This window comes from Cervus elaphus, chromosome 19 (assembly GCF_910594005.1).
Source record: "Cervus elaphus chromosome 19, mCerEla1.1, whole genome shotgun sequence".
Taxonomy (NCBI): Eukaryota; Metazoa; Chordata; class Mammalia; order Artiodactyla; family Cervidae; genus Cervus; species Cervus elaphus.
Genome location: NC_057833.1, coordinates 81139687 through 81160643, shown reverse-complemented (window position 1 = coordinate 81160643; position 20957 = coordinate 81139687). Strand labels below are relative to the sequence as shown.

The following is a 20957-nucleotide window of genomic DNA, read 5'->3' as shown; positions in this document are numbered from 1 at the left end:
GCAAGATCTAATCCCATCTGCTCTTCTTCCTAAATTCTGAGGGAACAGGGGAGAGCTTCCAGTAGGAGAAAGTTCTCATTAGCTCACAGGCAGGAAATTGAGACGTTTATTTAAAACTGAAGAAAGAGTAGGAGACTCAACCTAACACAAGGCACAAAGTGGCCACGTATCAGCTGCTGTACACCTCATCTTCCCATTGCTGTTCTCACCCCGGTGCCCATAATTTAAAAAAACTCAAAATCAACAGCTTAAAAGAAAATCCAGCTTGATTATAGGCTGTATATTTCTTGCTTCCTCCAACTATGAACAACTCTGTGAGGAAGAACGCATGGCCGAGACACTGGTTTTTCCCCTTCAGGAGGATTAACAAGCAACTTCATGCAACAGAGTCTCCCAGTTTATTGTCACCACCCTCCCTTTCCATCACCCTAAACACACACACACACGCACTCCCTCCATCAGTGCTCATGGAGAGAAGAGGGTGGGAGGCTCCTGCTGCATGCCTAAAATATCTCTCCATTCAAAGAAGTTACACTAGATAACCTTTCTGATTATGAGTCCCCCAAACCCCAAACAAACAAACAATTCTATCACAAATCTTCTTCAAAAAGAGGATCTGGAAAGAAAAATTCAATCGTCTGTAGGTATCTGCTGAGGAATTGGACCCAGCTAATTCCCCAGTAGATACTGAAAGTTGCAGGTGCTCCAGCCCCTTATATAAAACATCAGTGTTAAAGTAATCTCTAGATTACTTATGTTACCTAACATAATGTAAATACTATCTAAATTGTTATAAATGCAATGTAAACACTATGTAAATAGTTGCCAGTGTGCAGCAAATTCAAGTTTTCCTTTTTTTGGAACTTTGTGTAACTTTTTTTCTCAAATATCTTCGATCTACAGTTTATTGAATCGTGGATGCAGAACCTTGGATATGAAGGACCGACTGTATACTGTAATGGATCCTTTCATACCACAAATATTCTCATGGATTTTTACAAATTTCCCTCAAAAGTCTAAGGTAAAAAGAGAGAAAACCCACAAAATTTAGACAATTGTTAAGGGTTCAGTGAGTCACTGCTCATATCACCAAAGAATGCAGAAATATCCATGCAGTTCTACTTATACCTCTCATCAATAAATTCAAGCAAATATTTTCTCCCATATAGCTCATGCAGCTCAAAATCAAACAACCCAATTAAAAAAATGGGCAGATTTAAATAGACACTTCTGCAAAGAAAACAGACAGGTGGCCAAAAGCCACATGAGAAGATGCTTAACATCACTAATTACTGACTGCCTGCATGTGTGCTCAGTCTTGTCTGACTCTTTGCAACCCTATGGATTGTAGCCCACCAGCCTCCTCTGTGGAATTTCTGGGCAAGAATACTGGATGGAGTAGGTTGCCATTTCCTACACTAGGGGATCTTTCCAAACCAGGGATCGAACCTGCATCTCCTGCATTGGCAGGTGGATTCTTTACTACTGAGCCAACTGAGAAGCCCCAACTAATTATTAAAGAAATGCAAATCAAAATTACAATGAGGCATTACTTTACACTGGTCAGATGGCTATCATCAAAATCCACAAAAATAAATGCTGGAGAGGGTGTGGAGAAAAGGGAACCCTCTTACACTGTTGGTGGGAATGTAAATTGGTAATAGCCACTATGGGAACAGTATGGAGGTTCCTTAAGAAATTAAAAATAAAACTGCCATATGACCCTGCAATCCCATTCCTGGGCATATATCCAGAGAAAACATGCTTCAAAAGGATACATCCACCCCAATGTTCATGGCAGCAATAGCCACGCAGGGAAGCAACCTAAGTGTCCATTAAGAAGGTGTGGTGTGTGTGTATATATATATACACACACACACACATATATATACATACACAATAGAATATTATTCAGCTATCAAAATAATGAAATAATGCCATTTATTTGCAGCAACATGGATGGACCTGGAGATTATCATACTAAGTGAAGTAAGTCAGACAGAGAAAGACAAATGTCATATGACATTGGTTATATCTAAAAGAAAAATGATACAAATGAACTTATTTACAAAATAGAGACATATTCACAGATCTCAAAATCAAATTAAATTTGTGGTTACCAAAGGGGAAACATAGGGGAAATAACAAATTAGGAGACTGGGATTAATATATACACACTACTATATGTAAACTAGATAACTAACAAGGACCTACTATATAGCATTAATGAACTACTATGTAGTATTAAAAGACGCTTGCTCCTTGGAAGAAAAGCAGTGACAAACCTAGACAGCGTATTAAAAAAAAAAAACAGAGATAAAAGTCTATATAGTCAGAGTGACGGTTTTTCCAGTAGTCACATATATATGTGAGAGTTGGACCATAAAGAAGGCAGAGAGGTAAAAAATTGATGCTTTCAAACTGTGGTACTGGAGAAGACTCTTGAGAGTCCTTTGGACAGCAAGGTGATCAAACCAGTCAATCCTAAAAGAAACCAAACCTGTATATTCATTGGAAAGACTGATGCTGAAGCTGAAGCGCCAGCACTTCAGCCACCTAATGTGAAGAGCTGACACATTGGAAAAGATCCTGATGCTGGGAAAGATTAAGGGGAGGAGAAGGAGGTGACAGAGGGTGAGATGGTTGGATGGCATCATCAACTCAATGGACATGAGTTTGAGCAAACTCCGCGAGATGGTGAAGCACAGGGAAGCCTGGCGTCCATGGAGTCACAAAGAATTGACACGACTAAGCAACTGAGCAACAACAACAACTATATAGAACAGGGAACTCTAATCAATATCATATAATAACCAATATTGGAGAAGAATTTGAAAAGAATGATTGAATCACTTTGTTGTACACCTGAAAGTAACACATCATTGCAAATCAACTATGCACCAATAAATTTTTTTTGAAAAACAAGCAAGAAAAGAGACAAAATAAATGCAGTGAGAGACCCACAAGTATATACGAAATTGCAGCCAATGCTAATAACTAAAAAAGGAATCTCAAACCAGAAAAGCAATACTGCTGCTGCTGCTACTAAGGCGCTTCAGTCGTGTCCGACTCTGTGCGACCCCATAGACGGCAGCCCACCAGGCTCCGCCATCCCTGGGATTCTCCAGGCAAGAACACTGGAGTGGGTTGCCATTTCCTTCAACAATGCATGAAAGTGAAAAGTGAAAATGAAGTCGCTCAGCCGTGTCCGACTCTTCGCGACCCCATGGACTGCAGCCAACCAGGCTCTTCCATCCATGGGATTTTCCAGGCAAGAGTACTGGTGTGGGTTGCCATTGCCTTCTCCAGAAAAGCAATACAAGTATTTAAATTTTTCTTACCTTGAGTAGAAAAAAAAATTTTCAGTCTTATTTTGTCCATGATACAATAAGAAAAATGCAGAAATAAAGGAAAGAGTGAGAAGGGCCAGAAAGAGATATGCTTTAAAAACTACAATTTATAAGCCTAAAGTATGGCTTAAATCACTTGAGCAAGAGGTAGAAAACCATAATTTAAAAAGAGTGAACAAAAGAAACACTGATATGCTTTCAGCTCCACAGTCAGAAGGGCAGAACTGCCAAGACAGCATTACCATTGTTTGAGAACACCAGCAGGTTTATTCATGCTAAACATGCTATAATTGAGAATCAATATAGGGCAGAGTGTGCCTAAATGAACTCCAAGTGTTTGTACAAGCAATCCTGTTAGTGTCATGTTGCATTTTATTAAATGATGTTTGGAATAAAAAGCCTGTTGGTTGGGCCTGGGAAAACTTTGTTTCAAAGAGGTATAACTTCTCATGACAGCTATAATCATACCATTGATCTTCATGATAATCTCACTATACATAAAAGGAATCAACTATGAAGATAATGAACCAGTGCTCAGGTTGCATGGAGTGACCCTAAAACTGCCTTCAATTTCTAATGTGGGAGATAAATTAGGACATTATGAAGGTCCAGGATAATTTTCACCATAACAGGTGCAGGAAGAACAGTATCCTTTTTTCCCAAAGTAACATGTTTATTCAATCATTTTTTTTTTCATTTTCATTTATTTATTTTTATTGACATAGACTTGATTCACAATGTTTAAGGTGTTCAGCAAAGTGATTCAGCTATATATACAGAAGTGATTCAGTGGTAAAGAATCCACCTGCAATGCAGAAGACACAAGTTCGATCCCCTGGAGGAAAGGGCAACCTGCTCCAATATTCCTGTCTGGGAAATCCCATTGACAGAAGAGCCTCTCCATGGGGTCACAAAGAGTCGGATATGAATGACCACACTAACACACATACACACATATTATTTTTTAGATTCTTTTTTATTATAGGCTATTGCAAGATACTGTACACAGTCTCCTGTGCTATACTATAAGTCCTTGTTTTGTTTTTTTTTTTTTTACTTTTGAATTTTTTATTTTGTATTGGGGTGTAGCCAATATTGTGATCATTTCAGGGGAAAAGTGAAGGGATTCAGCCCTACATACACATGTATCCATTCTCTCCCAAACCTCCCTCCTATCTAAGCTGCCACATAACACTGAGCAGAGTGACATGTGCTATGCAATAGGTCCATGTTGGTTATACCATTTTAAATATAGCAGTGTGTACACGACCATCCCAAATTCCCTAACTATCCCTTTCCCCTGGCAACCATAAGTTTTATAAGTCTGTGAGTCTCTTTCTGTTTTGTAAGTTCATTTGTACCCTTTCTTTTTAGTTTCCACATATAAGGGATGTCATACAATATTTCTCCTTCTCTGTTTGACTTACTTCACTCAGTATGACACTTTCTAGGTCTATCCATGATGCTGCAAATGGCATTATTTCATTCTTTTTAATGGCTAAGTAAAATTCCATTGTATTTATGTACCACATTCTCTTTATCCATTCATATGTTGATGGTCATTTAGGTTGCTCCCATGCTTTAGCAATTGTAAACAGTACTGCCATAAACATTGGGGTGCATGTATCCTTTCAGACCAGGCTTTTCTCCATGCTTTTGTCCAGGACTGGGATTGCAGGGTCATATGGTAGCTCTATTTTTAGTTCAAGGAACCTCCATGTTGTTCTCCACAGTGGCTGTACCAATTTACATTCCCACCAACAGTGTAGGAGGGTTCCCTTCTATTCATACCCTCTCCAGCATTTATTATTTGTGGATTTTGTGATGATAACCATTCTGGCAGGTGTGAGTTGATACCTCATTGTAGTTTTGATTTGCATTTCTCTAATAATTAATGATGTTGAACATCTTCTCATGCAGCTGTTGGCCATCCATATGTCTTCTTTGGAGAAATATCTATTTAGGCCTCCTGTCCATTTTTGAGTGTGTTGTTTGTTTTGATGCCATTAAGTGACATAATAGCTGTTTATAAATTTTAGAGACTAATCCTTTATTGATCATATCATTTGCAAATATTTTCTCCCAATCTGTGAATTGTCTTTTCATTCTGTTTATCGTTTCCTTTGCTATGCAAAAGCTTTTGAGTTTAAGTAGGCCCCATTTGTTTATTTTTGTTTTTCTTTTCATTATTCTGGGAGATGGATCAAAAGACCCCCAAACAGCCAAAGAAATCTTGAGAAAAGAAAAATGCAGCTGGAAAAATCAGGCTGTCTGACTTCAGACTATACTACCAAGCTACATTCATCAAAACAGTATGGTACTGGCACAAAAATAGAAATATGTATCAATGGAATGGGATAGAAAGCCCAGAAATAGGCCCATGTACCTATGGCCAACTAATCTAAGACAAATCTAAGACAAATGAAGCAAGACTATACAATGCTAGAAAGACAATGTCTTTAGCAAATGGTACTATGAGACTTGACACTATAAAACTCCTAGAGGAAAACATAGGCAGAACACTCTGACATAAATCACAGCAACATCTTTATCTATTTTATATATAGTAGTGTGTATCTGTTAATCCCAAATTCCTAATTTATCCCTCTTTCCCATTTTCTCTTTGATAACTGTAAGTTTGTTATCTATGTTTGTGAGTCTATTTCTGTTTTGTAAGTTGGTTCGTTTGTACTTTTTTCTAGACTCCACATACAATATCATATGATATGTGTCTTTTCTGACTTACTTCATTCAATATGACAATCTCTAGATCCACCCACAGGGCTGCCAGTGGTATTATTTCATTCTCTTTATGGCTGAATAATATTCCACTGTATTTGTGTGTGTGTGTGTAGTAAAGACACTACACTGTCTTTATCCATTCATCTGTTGATGGACATTTAGGCTGTTTCCATGTCTTGGCTATTGTAAACAGTTCCACTATGAACACTGGGGTGCATGTATCATTTCAAATTAGAAAAAAAGAAAGAAAAGTTGTTAACTGATCAGTAATGTCCAACTCTTTACAATCCCATGGACTGTAGCCCACAAGGCTCCTCTGTCCATGGAGTTCTCCAGGCAAGAAGACTGGAGTGAGTTGCCATTCCCTTCTTCAAGGGGATCTTCCGAACCCAGGGATCAAACCTGTGTCTCTCATGTCTCCTGCACTGTAGGCGCATTCTTTACCACTGAGTCACCAGAGAAGCCCAATTAGAGTTTTTGTCTTTTCTGGATATATGCCCAGGAGTGAGATTGCTGGGTCATATAGCTACTGTATTTGTAGTTTAAAGAAGCTCCAATACTGTTTTACACAGTGTCTGCACCAATTTACATTCCCACCAATAGTGTGGGAGGGTCCCCTTTCTGTCATACCCTAGGAGCATATATTTTCAGGTGCTTACTGATCAAGTCAGGAGTACTGGAGAAGAAACGTGGTTACAGAAGGTGTGGCAGTTGCAGGAAGAGGATGGCTAATCAAGAAATGTGATCCAGATCAGCTGGGCAAATCTGATCAGTAACTTCATCAGCAAGTGCACATGATTAGCCTACACACACAGCTCTGTGCTGGGCAGTCAGAAGCGAGGACATGGTACTACGTTCACAAGCATCCTATAAGGGGGCTATTTTGAGTCCCTTCTTGCAAATAAGAAAATTGAGGTTGAGAGAAATTAAATATTTTTCCCAAAGTCGCCTTTCTAAAATCTGATAGAGAAAAGATGAAAAAGCACATCTATCTAATGGGACAAAGGTTTTCAATGCTACCAAACAGATATGGTCACTGGAAAGAAAGGGCATTCTATGCACAGAATAGACAACTGGACCAAGGACCAGTCTGAGTAAGGAGCAGTTTGTGAAGAGAAAGAGTAGAAAGTCAGACAGTAAGTTGGAGTCATAGTGCAGATTGTCTTTAGGCCTAGTTAAGAAGCACACTGTCCTTCAGGCTGCTGGGAATCACAGGACTTTGGAAATCAAGAAAGATGTAAGAAAGGGGGTAAACAGACCAAAGGATCTAAACTAGATAACACAGTTAGTGGGAGGAGGGAAAAGATGGAAATGCATTTAGAGAAACACCAGAAGGAACAAGAAGCTGAAGTCTAGTACCATATTAACATGGGATTTGGGGCTCTCAAATTAAAAGACACTAATTGGGGGTCTCTATTAATGTCCTATTGCTTCATGTCTAGAAAATATTTTACTAATGGCAGTAATTAAAAATTTCAGAAGTGATCTAATAAGCGTTCTGGCTTAGCTGCCTGCAATGTGGGAGACCTGCGTTCAATTCCTGGGTTAGGAACATCCCGTGCAGAAGGGAAAGGCTAGCCACTCCTGTATTCTGGCCTGGAGAATTCCATGGACTGTATAGTCCATGGGGTCGCAAAGAGTCGGACAAGACAGAGCAACTTTCACTTTCACTTTCCAATAGAAAGGAGACAGCTTTTGACAGCTAAGGGAAGCATGCATCTGTCTGCCTTCGTCCTCGTCCAGGAAGCTTCTTTTAAAAGGGACATGCTAATAAGAAATCATGTTTGAGGATATTACTTCAGCCATAGTTTTGTTTCCTAGAAAGGCTAAGGCCAGGATTCAACAATGGGCTCAGGAGGGAAAGGCCTGGGTAGGATCTACTCCTCCTGTGGCTCATGGGAAGCACAGGACACTTCACCGAAGCTGGAGGTTTCAGCCCTCCCCTTAATCATCTGTGTCCATTTATCACACTTATCCTCCAACACTTATCTAGGGAGTGGCCTAGAGTAGGACAAAATCCCAGGATTCAGGACCTGGGACTCTCAGGCATCTTTCATCTCTTTACACCTTGGAGAGAGCAGGTGTCTTTACCATCGCTACAGAATCTTCATGTAAGAGCTGCATATTAGTTCCTGATTCTATGAGAACAAACATAATTTTGTTTTATTTTTATAAAAAATAAATTATATATGCAAAAATTTGACTTTATCTTTGGTTTATACTGTAAGATTAGAATTTCTTTAAAATTAAAATTGAAGATTTTAATCTGGTGATATATGGTTACTATACACAAATCTTCCTCTTCAGAAGAAATACAATCATGTATTTTAAAATGTATTGGATACAATTCTCTATTTTTCCCTTCTCGTTAAAAAAATTCCATACAGGGGATAGGGATCTTCCCAGAGTAAGAAGAGAAACTAAAGCAAAAAATTCATCTCTGCTCCTTCGAGCAGCTGAGTGAGAAAGCTGATCCCAATCATCTTTCAGTAACAGCCTACATTCTTTCCTCAACTAGCAGTTGCAGAAGCCCCAATGAACTTCTCTTTTGCTGCTTTCAACAGAAGTTGCAGCTAAGGAAATACTAACTCTCTATGTGTCACTCCCATGCTCCAGCTACTTGAGAAGAGTAAGAGCCTTAAATGAATTCAGTGAGCCACTGGGCTGTGTATGATGTCACAGAGCATGCCCTTCACAGCTGTGAGGGCCCATGAAGCCAGGACCATCATCTTACCCTATCAGAGAATCATAAATAAGGACAGAGCCTTCTGCAAATATGAGGATGCACTCCCTTGTAAAGTCATATTCAAGCATTAGCTCAAATGAAACTAGCTCTCCAAGACTGAGGGTAAATAAACAGAACACACTACAACACAAAACATTTTAAAGTCTGCCTTTAAGGTAGTAATTCCCAAAATGACACCATCTATATGGAATTTATTTCTGGAGTAATAAGCCAAATTATTTTACTTTGCCAGAACTGGAATTTTACAAACCCAGCTGTTGAATAACACTTGTCAGAGATGTCAAAATGTCTTTCAACATTTAGACAGCTACCTAGCCATTATTCCTACAAGATACATGGGTGGTTGAGAGAATCACATTTGACAGATGCAAAAAAAATAAAATATCCATATGGAAAATACAACTGCTGATTTCCCAATCATCTAGCCCAGCAATTTCCCTACCATTCTGCTCTGGGATGCAGCCAGTCTCCTAAAAAAACGAATTCAGGCTTTTTCATAATTGCTACTGAATGCAGAGGCTTCAAAAGTAATCTTTCAATTCTTTATTATATACATAACCCACAAACACTGTTTATGTTGATTCTAAGAGTTGAGAATTCAGTGTCCTTACACAAGAGAGGTCTCACATTCTTTTGACCCTACCACTGCTCCCTTCCAGAGAAACCACAGTCTTTATTGAGGCAAGAAGACCCAGGCCACCGCTGTGTGGACCAAGAGAGGGCATCAGTACCTCTAAGACTGCCTGGGAGAAGGAACTCTATAACCAGAGGGCTGATAGTTACTACAGAATTATCATATTCTTTTCCTTCTTGGTCCATACACAGCCATCAGTTAGGTTGTAGGGACAGGAAGACATGAGTAGAGAAGCCAAAACAGGAATCCTGAGCCATGTAAATGGTGGAGAAGTAGAATGCAGACTGATCAAGCACTGTTGGTGCAGACACACCCTGGAGCTGCAACAGATCAGGCAATAATCTTCCTGGTCCTGAGTTAGTTCCTGTCGCCATGAGGTCTGGCCACATGACGGCTCTTTCTCATCCTGAAAGACCTCTGGGATTACCCACAACTTGCCACACGTCTGACATTTGTTTTATTTTCCCATGTATCTTTACTTAAGCCTGCCATTTCTTAAGGTAACTTGAATGAGCTTCTGTTCTTGTAATCAGAGACATTTATAGATGCCCCACAGTAAGACATCTGAAAGTGTTGTTTTTTTTTTTTTTTTTCTCTTTACTAACTATAAAACAACCTCAGATTTCCCATCTGAGAGTCTACAATAACCTCACAAATTTAGGGCTACTTTGCCAGTTTTTGTAATCACAGAGAAAGAAAAGAAATGGCTGGCAAAACCCCTTTCTCTTGGATTGTCTTTAAATCTCCCTTGCTGCATTTTTTCTCTCAGTCAAGAATAAAAACCAGCATGCTCTGGGAGCCTCAGTATTCTCTCCACCCTGTGTGGCACTGACAGACGTCCCCCCTATGACTTCTGGGTTGATTTTGAGGTTTAGGGACCAAGTTTTCCACTGGCAAAACCTGATTCTTCTGGTCTCTATAGAATAATATTGGCTCCCAAAGCAGTTCCAGCACTGGGAATAGGTCAGGTCAGGTCAGAAATTAATGAGCCAGCCCCTTCGAGCACCTGCACCTTCTGCAACTCTAATTACTCCCCCTTTCTAAAGCCCCCCAAGGCTCTAGCAGCCAGCGATTCTCAATCAGAGGCCATATTTAGAAATACAGGGGGCTTTGTTGGCTGACTTGATGACTTGGTCAGAGTAATACAAGCATTCAATGACTAGGGATGCTCTATGTCCTATAATGGACAGCAAAGGTTCACACAAGGATGAGTCATTCTATCAAAATGCTAAGAGCACCTCCTGTGAGAAACACTAAGACCCCTCCAACACTCCAAGCAGACCAAAGCAGAACAGAAACACAAAGTGAAGAGAGGAGGGCAATACGAGGATCAGCACCACACAGACAGGAGAGGCGCGGTCAGTGAAGGCCATCCGAGCATCATCTCAGCCCAGCCATCTCCATGCCTTGTCTCCTGCAACACAACTCATGGCACGCAAACCCTCTGCTCTCATTCCTTCTACCATGCAAAACAGTCTTGGGCTCAGTTAGATTTAAATTACATCTTTTAAAATACGTCTTTATTTCTACATCTTTTCATTTGTTCTAATTATGATAGTTTCAGAGCCACTAATATTGGTACTAGTGAGAGATAATATCACCTGAAAATTCTTCCATGTTGCTAAAGGGCTTAACTACTAAATATGTCCTATACTACTTTACAAACTAATTCTTTAGGGGATAACGCCTCAGAGCTTAAGCTTGTGAACTAATGCCTTCTTATGAAACACTCTTCTGAGCCACGCTGGGGCTTGGAAGGAAGGAAGGTGAAAACTCTCACCATCTGTCCCAGACCCTGTGTGAAGCTCTAGGCAGTATCAAAAGAGACATCCTGCACAAACAAGCTTCACCACCGAGGGTCAGGGTGTGGAGACACCAAATGGAAAGAGACAGCTCAGCAGCCTGGGATTAAAGCACAAATATTTTTGAGGCAGTGCACTCAGTTATGTCAGAGAGACAGGCTCATGGCACTTTCTGTGACAGGTGCTACAGCAAGCCAAAAAGTTCAGCAAGGTCCTCTCACAGACTGAAAAGTGACCCAGGATGGAGAAGTCCAAAACACAGTTCTGTTTTAAATGAGGGGAGGTCTTGTTATAACAAGTACGCACACTGTCACTACAAGTATGGATTTCTGATAAACAGAGTCTTTATAGTCTAAAGCAGTGCTGTCCACCAGAACTCCCCGATGATGGCCACGCTCTGTCCACACCGTGCCTATGTCAATATGGTCTTGGTGCAAGTTTGCTGAGTGTATCTAGTAAGTACAGAGACCAACACCTCAGCAAGGCTGAACTCAAACCTGCCGGGACAGTTTACATCTAATCCCTGCACTTGCTCTTCCTAAACTGAGATTTTCTAGTAAAATAACATGACTACTTCAGGCCCAAGCCAGGGTGATAGCCCTTTTCACCATTCCAGTACAGTTCTAGAAGATGAGCAGAACAACCGTGATCCTAAAACATTTTATGTATCATTCAAAGGGCATGGGTTGAAGACAACCCCTTTTCTATACTTTCAAAGCAGAGAAGAAAAAGATGGAAAAGCTATAGAATAAAAACAGATTTCCTCAAACACTCTCTGGTATTTGTTGTATTACTCACAAAATCTGCTCTAGGATCCGTAGTAATTTGGGAGGATATTTTTCTTTGGGAGGGTTACTCCTTTATGTCCTTTGGTGACTTTATGTCCTAGTGACTTCCCCTCACTAGGTGGTGCTAGTGACAAAGACCCCACCTGCCAATGCAGAAGACTTAGGAGAGACTCAAGTTCAATCCCTGAGTCAGGAAAATCCCCTGAAGGAGGGCATGGCAACCCACTCCAATATTCTTGCCTGGACAATCCCCATGGATAGAGGAGCTTGGTGGGCTACACTGCACAGGGTCGCAAAGAATCAGACATGACTGAAGCAACTTAGCACTAATTATATGAGTCACTCTAAGAGATTACCGCAATCTCCCATCCCTAGTTAAAAGCAATTTCCTGGACTGCTCTGCTAAAAGCTTATTTCTCTCTCCTCCACTCTCCCATTTTTCCCTTAAAAAAAAAAAAAAAGCCTTTATCAAGAGTATATTGTTGAAATGAACTAAATATGAAAGCTTCAAGTGAAATCAGTCTGGCACTATGCATCATTTCCCACACCACTGACCCTTCAAACTCCCCTCCTCCTCAGCTACTGCCTTCATAAGGATTAAGAGTGATCCCTGGGTCCTGGATATTTGAGGAGACAGGTACTTATTAGCATTCATAGAGCTCTCAAGTAATCACACAGTGCTTCATACAGCCCTTCTTTAGGCTACTGACTTAGAAACACTGTGTCTATTTTACAGGTAGGGAAACTAGCATGATGAGGCTAAGTTACTGAAATGCCCTCCCAGAGAAACTCAAGAGCAAAATTAAATCACCTCCCGCAGTGGCTCTCAACCAGGGGCAGTTTTTCCCCCAGGGCACACTTGGCAATGTCTGGAGACACTTTTGATTGTAGCGATTGCGGTGGGGGTCGGGGAAACCACAGGCATCCAGAGGGTAGAGGCCAAGGATGTTGCTGAACATGCCTCGATGCACAGGATAGCCCGCAACAAAGATTCACCAGGCTCAGCATGCCCATGGTGCTGAGGATGAGAACCCCTGATCCTCTGGCATCTCCAGCACTAGTTTCTTTGGCTCCTAATCAATAAAGAATGGCTCCCTCTGTAATTTGATCCTCATACAGCATTTACATGGAAACATACCAGTTGAGTGCTATTTCTGTCATGCTATGTTTTTGGCGCCACAGAGGAAAATGAGGAAAGCTGGCAAAGTCTGGCTCCTTTCCTCTAATGACAAAGTTTAGCAGAGCCCAGGCCCTTTCCTTAGTGACCCCCAGGCGCTGAGCTGGGGTCTGTGTCTGGATGCTCACCTGGATTCTTCAGTTGTTGATGTGCCCTACAGCTCCCTGTCCTCTGCTTTGCTTATCTCTAAGCACATGCATCACTCCAGAGCTGTAATGATGCATGCTTACGGGAATCTCCAGAGATCTGCAGCTCCTAATTGTCTATTTTGTTCAGTAAATTGTACTCATTACTGAGCCACGTGAGGCACAGAAGGACATTAGCCTTACTGGGTGCCCTCTGTCTGAGCATGGGTAATGGGACATTATCAGCAAGGACTCCACAGTATTGAACTAAGATGCTTAAAAACAATCCTCCATCCAGTTTCTCAGCTGAGTACTTTTTTTCTAAATATAACCTCCTGTCCCCCTTTTTCCTAACCATTCTTAGCTCTGCTTAGATTTGTATTAATTATTATTTTCTCTTTAGTGAGTCTGGTTTTAGTTTAAGCTCTAAAAGCCAGAGACCTCAGAAAGGATGGGATGTCCTTTTCACTTCTCCCTCTCAGCCCTCCACTGCCTCTGAGAAGGGCACACCAAATCTCCTTTTGGTCTCAAAATCTTCACGACAGATGAAAATCCAAAGCAGCTTTAGTTATAATGCTCCTGGTGCCTACATCCATTGCACTAAGGACTGCAAACAGATGAGGAGGGAATGGGCATGTGACTTTCAGTGACACTGGATAAAATAAAATGGCATGGGCAGAACGATGTGCTTTGCTACCGCTATTATCTACCAAATTGGAAATCATCAACTCTCTGGTAAGCAGTTTCCCATCTCCCCCCAAAAAAAAGTGATTAATGCAGGAAAAGTTAAGGAAAGTGATCCATGGAAGAGTAGGGTGCTGAGAGAGGGGAATCTGTGTCAGCAGAGATAACAATATGATATAGCTACAGGAAAACAGCACTCAGGTCTAGTTCCCTTCTCAGGAAGGCCCAGCAACACCCTCACCCTCTATGTAAATCAAGCCCCATACAAACTCACTAAAAAATTCTTATGTTGAGATATTCCCATGCAGATTCTATCCCATCACCTTGACCATAGTTTTAGCTTTGTAAGTGCTGATCTTAACAGTGTTTATGACCTGAATCACTAAAGGCTTTGGGAAACTTTCACAGATAGGGCACCCCACTGCACTGATGCCAAGAGGGGATCTTGTCTTACTCAGTTAAGACAAGAGTAAAACCAGAACAACAATGGCAAAGAATGCCTTTGACTTACCCTGGAGTAGAGGGTGTGAGAGCCTTCAAATGCACTTACATCCTCATGACCCATCAGCTCTGTTGCCTTTCATCACTCACTTCTGCATGGTGGATCACAACCAATCGATCACCAACTACCAAAGATGAAAAATGAATGAATGAATACATTAGGCCAGAAGATCCATAACTTCAAGTTCCAAGCCACTGCTCCTCAAATGAATTTGCTAGCATGGGCTAACTATCAGTACTTAACACATAAACCCAAACATATACAATGGTTTAAGCTCAATAAAAGCTTATTTCTTGTTCCTATATACATACTGGACAATTGAACCGTCTCCCTTAACAGCAATCCAGGCAGCCAGGCTGACAAAAGTCCTGCCATCCTTTAACACAGCATCCCAAGATCTCATAGGGACCCTCTCCATTCCAGCCTACAAGGAGTATAAAATAGCACGGAGGAACTTGCATGGGTGCTCTCTTTTTGTTTCTTTTTTCCCTAGAAATGGACCACAATACTTTTCCACTTCCACTTAGTTACACAGCCACACCTAAATCCATGGGTTGCTGGGTAGCTAATAATCAGTATCACACAAGCCTGACTCCAGCCCAACAAAGAAGATATTAGGTTTAGAGTATGGAGTTCTGGGTGAGACACTAACAGTAAATCTGACTTAGTTTCTTAATGACTCTGAGATCTGGTTTCCTCATCTGTGAAATACTCTGCTTCCCTCATTGACCTATGCGTCAATGTGAAACTCAAAAATGAGACAAAACAGCAAGCATAGCTCCTGGGTATCTTGACAAAATGCTGAGTTGCAAACTCCCAGATGTTGTTCTTTGACCACACTTGAAGTACAAAAGAGATTTTAAAAATTAGAGAATATTTTTGTATACCACAAAGTGATCTGCAGATACAAAGAACTGGCACCAACTTTGATTATACATAAAATCCCCATTTTCAGGATACCAGGTAAAATTTCAAAGAGTCACAAGATTTCAGAACTAGAAAGAATTTAAGTGGTCACTGCTTTCCCCTCTTATTTTCCAGACAAGGAAACAAACTCAGAAGTCAACAATGTCCCTCAAATCTCATACTAACTCAGTGTGCTGGAATCAGAGTACAGAAATTGGACTTTTTCTTCTGTTATTATAAAAATTCAATTGATAAGCTGCTGAAGAAGAAAAGGTAATTATTTTTCTTCTGCTAAAGTGAGAGTAAATGGCTGCTCTGGCCCAAATCTAAAAAGGTACCAGAAGGACGCATTCAACAACATGGACCACCATCATACTGAATGTAAGGGAAGTGGGTCACAGGGCAGACCAAGTTTTTCAAGCAAATGTTCTTCGAAACAGTGATCACCACCAAAGTTATATCTCACATGTCCAAAGGGAAGCGGGTCACAGGGCAGACCAAGTTTTTCAAGCAATGACTCAGTGTGTATGTATGGAAAATAAAAATTCTTATTTTTGCCATGGACCCAATTTAAAAACATCTGATTGGGGAATGACTCTTCTAGGATGAAGAAAGTTTTTTTTCTTCTGCAGGAAAGTTAAAAAAAACACAAGGATGTATAGTAAAGAATACTACTCAAGAACAGTCAGTGAAGAAAAAAATGAGGTGCAAAAAAGAAGTCAGGCCTTGAATTTCTGCCCAACACAATACTATTCATGCTGCGGTTTAAAAACCCTACTTTAAGGAATTACCCAGAATTTTCTTGGCTCCAGCCCTGTAGACACAGCATCTTCTGTGTACTGATGGCAGGTGAAGAAATTCAGCACTGGAAAAGGCAGGACTGACATGAGGTTGGGTCCCAGTTTTCTACCATTCTCTAGTTCTGTTAGCTTGGTCAAATCACTCAGCTCTGAGGTGAAACTCTTTGTCTATAAAATGAGAAGGTCAAGCAAAACCATCCCTAAGGTTTCTTACAACTCTGAATTATTAGGATTCTCTGAGAAGAAGTATTAGTGGGATTTCTTTTTGCTCTAGGTTCACTGCATGAAAATACCTTTTAGATAAGAATTTTTCAGGGGATTCAGAAATATTGACACTTTATGAGAATCAGCTGGCCATAGAATTTTGACTTAGAAAGGATTTTTTTTTTTCAAGAGACATGCATCACATCTCACCCAATTCCAGTGACCCAGGTGAGAAAACTGAGGTTCAGAAAGGCAAAGAAATGTATTTGAGGTCACATAATGAGGTAATGTTAGCAAACTGTTGTGACTACTGCTGTCCAGCGTCAGCAAGATTTTAGGATTTGGCATTGGTAATAAAAATCAGCTCATGAGTTCACTTGAAGAGAGGTGGAAATAAACTCCAAAAAGCTGAGCCATAGCATAGGGACAGCATGAGGAAGCAGGTGATTCGGGTGATGAGCAGGAGCAGAGTTCTATGCCTCCAGAAGGGTCAAAGCTCATACGCACAGTAATCTCACTAGCAACAGTATCACCTCCTTCAAATATATGGCTACAAAATTCATATCAAAAACAGTCAATTATTTTTTAAAAAATGAAAGAAAAGGTAGTTCAAAAGAGGGGAATAAATGAACAAACCCTGGCTAATAAGGTCAATAAAACCAAAGTTCAGGATGTGAATCGCTAATAAAATCTTAAAATTGTAGAATACTTGTTAGGAATTTTTAAGTTTTACAAGAAACTGATTCAGAATAACTTTGACCTACTATTGTGGACAGCCCTAAAATATAGTAAGCATGAGCATTATTTTTACTAATACTCTCACCACTATCTTCAGATACATAATTATTGGTTATTGATTAGGTTTAAAAGTTACATGTGTATTTCCATAGTCCCATCCATGTGTACAGACAAGTTTTATAAGCAAAGAGGTAGACACTAGGAAGTTGTTGGGAAATTTGATTGAATCATGAATTCAACCTCATTTTCAATTAGCCAACAATATGTATGCAAGGGCTTTCAAAACCTGTGCTCCAATGCTTGTCAGCTTACCCTCTCCATCTCCCACACACAGCCAGCAAAGTAATGGCACCCATTCTTAACCCCCACAACCATCATTCCTACTCTGTATCAATATTTCTGGCTTTCATAACTTTTTTTTTTTCCTTTTTTAAAGGATTTTCTTTGGGAACTGACACAGCCTTTCAAAATCTTCTAGACCAGAGGCTGCACATCACTGGTTTGCCAGCTCGTGTTTCATCTCCTCCAGGAATTCCCAGAGACAGCAGTGCCATCTACTGGTAGGGAGGGCATAACTTGTTTTCTGGAAGCCTGCGTTTGACATGCCTGAAAGAACGGCAGCCTAGATTTGTGTTTCTGTGAGCCTTCCTTTTCTAGAGCACATTACAAGCATAACTGATGCTTACAACCTGAGACACAGAAATCCACAGGAGCTCCCATCGTGAAGGGCAGTTCCTTGGGAAGCCGTAGAAAACCCAGCCAGTCAAGCCAGTAGAGAGGCAGCTCTGCCTTCTCAAAGCTCCAGAGGCAGAGCTTCACTGAATTAAACACTTCCTAGCTCTCTTCACCCTAGGGCTTCCGTATCAGATGATCTCACCTTGCTGCCACCTGTGGCAATGTTATCCCACTCCATCTTACAGCAAGAGTCCAGGGGAGGTGCTCAGACCTCTATCAATGTGACGGCTCTTAGATTTACACAGTGTGACACAGATCCTGCTCAAAGGACAATACTGCTTAGGCATGCAGGTCAGAGTCTAATCTCTCATTCACTCTTCCCTCCCTGACCCAGGGACAGAAACGACAGAAAGGAAATGATTTTGTTGTTGCTTTGGAAGCAACCTAAGTGGGCTTTTACTGAATCAGAGAATAAACCTTGTCCTGTAGGTCACTGCTTCCCTTAAGATGAACTAAGCCTGCCAATCTTTCTGCTTTCCCTTGTTTAACCTAATAAGTGTTTTTCAACCTTTCCAAAACCCTTGCCTCCTGTTCACAGACTAAACATAAACACTGCATGTCCTTTGTGTAGTTTATATAACAAAAGCGACATTTTCTCTCTAAACACAAAAGCATATATCTTTTCAAACTGTACTCCCCACCCCAGCCTCAGAATTCCTTCCTCTCCCCATGGATACCAGCTAGAAACAAATCACTGACAAGTTCTAAAATTACTCTAATTTGCTTTATGTACCAATCTGTCAGGTGACAATCTATATTTTACTTTATGAGGTCATTTGTTACATTCCCAACAAGCTTTGCAACACCTTTTCTTTTACTTTTGCTCACCCCAGAAAACCACCAAAAGTTGATCTGCTACAGTTGATGTTAATTCTGATTCCCCCTAACAAATTTAAGTGTCCCTTCTTTAGTTAGTTTGAACTTGCCAAGTAAATCGATTTCTTAACACGTTTGGGCATTTCACAGGCATGCAGTGTGTCTGAGGTGTTTGAAAAAAAAATCACACCGTTTCCTAAAGAAACAAAACTTTGTATGGGGAAGGTAAGAGTAATAAAAAGCCTTGGAACCCCTGTCAGGATGTCTCTGAGGAATCAGGTAGACAGATCCTTGTCCATTTCCTACCAGAATAAGTTGTAAATGAATTATAGTGGAATTCCAAAATACAGTAAAAATCTTCCTAATGATAGTTTAAACCATTCCGTACCAAGCAAACTAACAGGTATATCTAATAAATTAACTAGTGGAAAACTGAAGGGACTTTTCATACTTTGTTATGAGCTGTACAGTATGCTCTTGCTATTTCAGGTCTAGGGAAATTGAGAAGGAAAGAGGCAGAGGATGCCTTTTGTAAAGTATGACTTCAACGAGACATCTCCCCCACCCCCCAAACCACTCTCTCTCTCTCTCTCTCTCTCTCACACACACACACACACACACACACACACACACTCAGCTTTTGGCATCCAAAGGCCTTCTTTAAACACGCACTTTTGAAAGAATTAAGGAGATCTAAACGGGTGTAACCTGCCTTCCTTTCTCCCTAGCACCCATTAACATGCTAAAAATAAGTCATTACTTGATTCGGCAGCCCAGAAAAACCTCAGTTTACAGAGATAACCACCCCCCCCCCCGGCAAAAAAAAAAAAATATATATATATATATATTAGGTTTTCTTGAAGGAGAATCTCCGTGTGATGGTCTGCTCTGCAGTTCACTGCGGGGATCTTCCCCCTCACAACTACCAGCCACCAGTTTCGCTGTAATTTCTCATTGTAGCCTCTCACTTAGACCTTCTCCGCCAGTGCCCAGCGGCTTTTAAAATATTTTTTTTTTCCCTTCTCTTTACGAATCTCTTGATCCGTTCTGCAGGCTAAAAGCGTTTCGGTGCAACTCTGGGGTGAGAGCTCCAGGCAGGTCGGGAGAAGCCTTCCACCGGCGCACCTGGGCTGGCCCGCGGGTCCTGCCCCCACCCCCGCCCGCACGGCTGCGCCAGGAATACGGCTTTGGTCGCCGCCGCCTCCGCCGGATTAGTTCGAGTCCCGTGGCTTGGCCAAAGTGACACTACATTTTTTTTTCTTCATTCTCACATGTGACAGGTCCCACTGCATTAAAGCCATCTTCTTCCCGGCTCTAGGCCAGGTCTTGCGCCGAAGACGTCCCCGCCCCACCACCCTTCATCCTTTACCTGGGGAGGGGGCCGGTACCAGCATCCCTCCGGGAGAGAAACAAAGGCGAAGGCGAGGCTACCAGGTGGGCAACTCCCCTCGGGTGGACCCGGCACCGCGGTGAGGAGGATGGGGAGATGCATTAGCGGGCAGAAAAGGGAAACCGAGGCACCGAGGGAGACGACTGAGCCTGGGTCTGCATCCTCTCCCAAGTGAGGCTCCCCGGGCAGGCGGACCTCAGACTTCCCCCCGCCCCGCTCGCCCGCAATCGGCCGCAGAGGGGCAGGGAGCCCGCCCCGCGGCAGCTCTTACCTCGGGAGAAGCGCTCCCGCTCCCTCCGACGGCTCGGGGAAAGAGCCCCGCCGCTCGCGCACGCGCATTCGCGTTCTCGCCCCTCCGCGCCACCGCGCGCGCCCCTTCGACCTGGCTTTGGCCCGCCCCCGCCCCGTCCGTCAGCGTCCGCGAGAGCCAATCCACTAGCACGGGAGGGCCAGCGCAGGTCACGTGGTCTGACTAGCCAATCACCAAGCTGCCCTCGGCAGCACCCGTTCCGATGTCTCCGGGGGTTCGGTTGCTACAGAGTGGATCGGGTGAGAGGCGGGTACAAAGGGCTGAATCTCTGTTTGGGGCGCTGATTGGTGCTAGATTGATCAATTACTAGATCTATTGATATCTCAAATTCTAAATATGAACAAGAATGACCTGGGCATCTTATTAAAAAGCGGATTCTGATCCTGTAAGCCTGAGACGGGCACTTGAAATTCTGCCTAACAATCTCTATACAGTGATGATGCTCCTGGTCTGAGGACCACGCTTTGGGTAGCAAGATTTTAAAGGCACTTGTCTAAAAATGATGGTT

The 20957-nt window shown here is 41.7% G+C and overlaps 1 protein-coding gene across 2 annotated transcripts in view; it reads right to left on the bottom strand.

Annotated features, from left to right (window-relative positions):
* The window catches only part of TMEM108 (transmembrane protein 108), a 411871-nt gene extending 391336 nt beyond the window's left edge, over nt 1-20535 (bottom strand). Inside the window, exons 1-2 of one of the 2 annotated variants that reach the window (XM_043875509.1) lie at nt 20411-20535; nt 14560-14674 (exon numbers count right to left, since the gene is read on the bottom strand). The gene's annotated coding sequence lies outside the window, so the exon portion shown is untranslated. Of the gene's footprint in view, nt 1-14559; nt 14675-20118; nt 20386-20410 lie in introns of those variants that run through there. The other variant, XM_043875510.1, reaches the window with a different exon arrangement.
* Nucleotides 20536-20957: the final 422 nt, after the last annotated feature.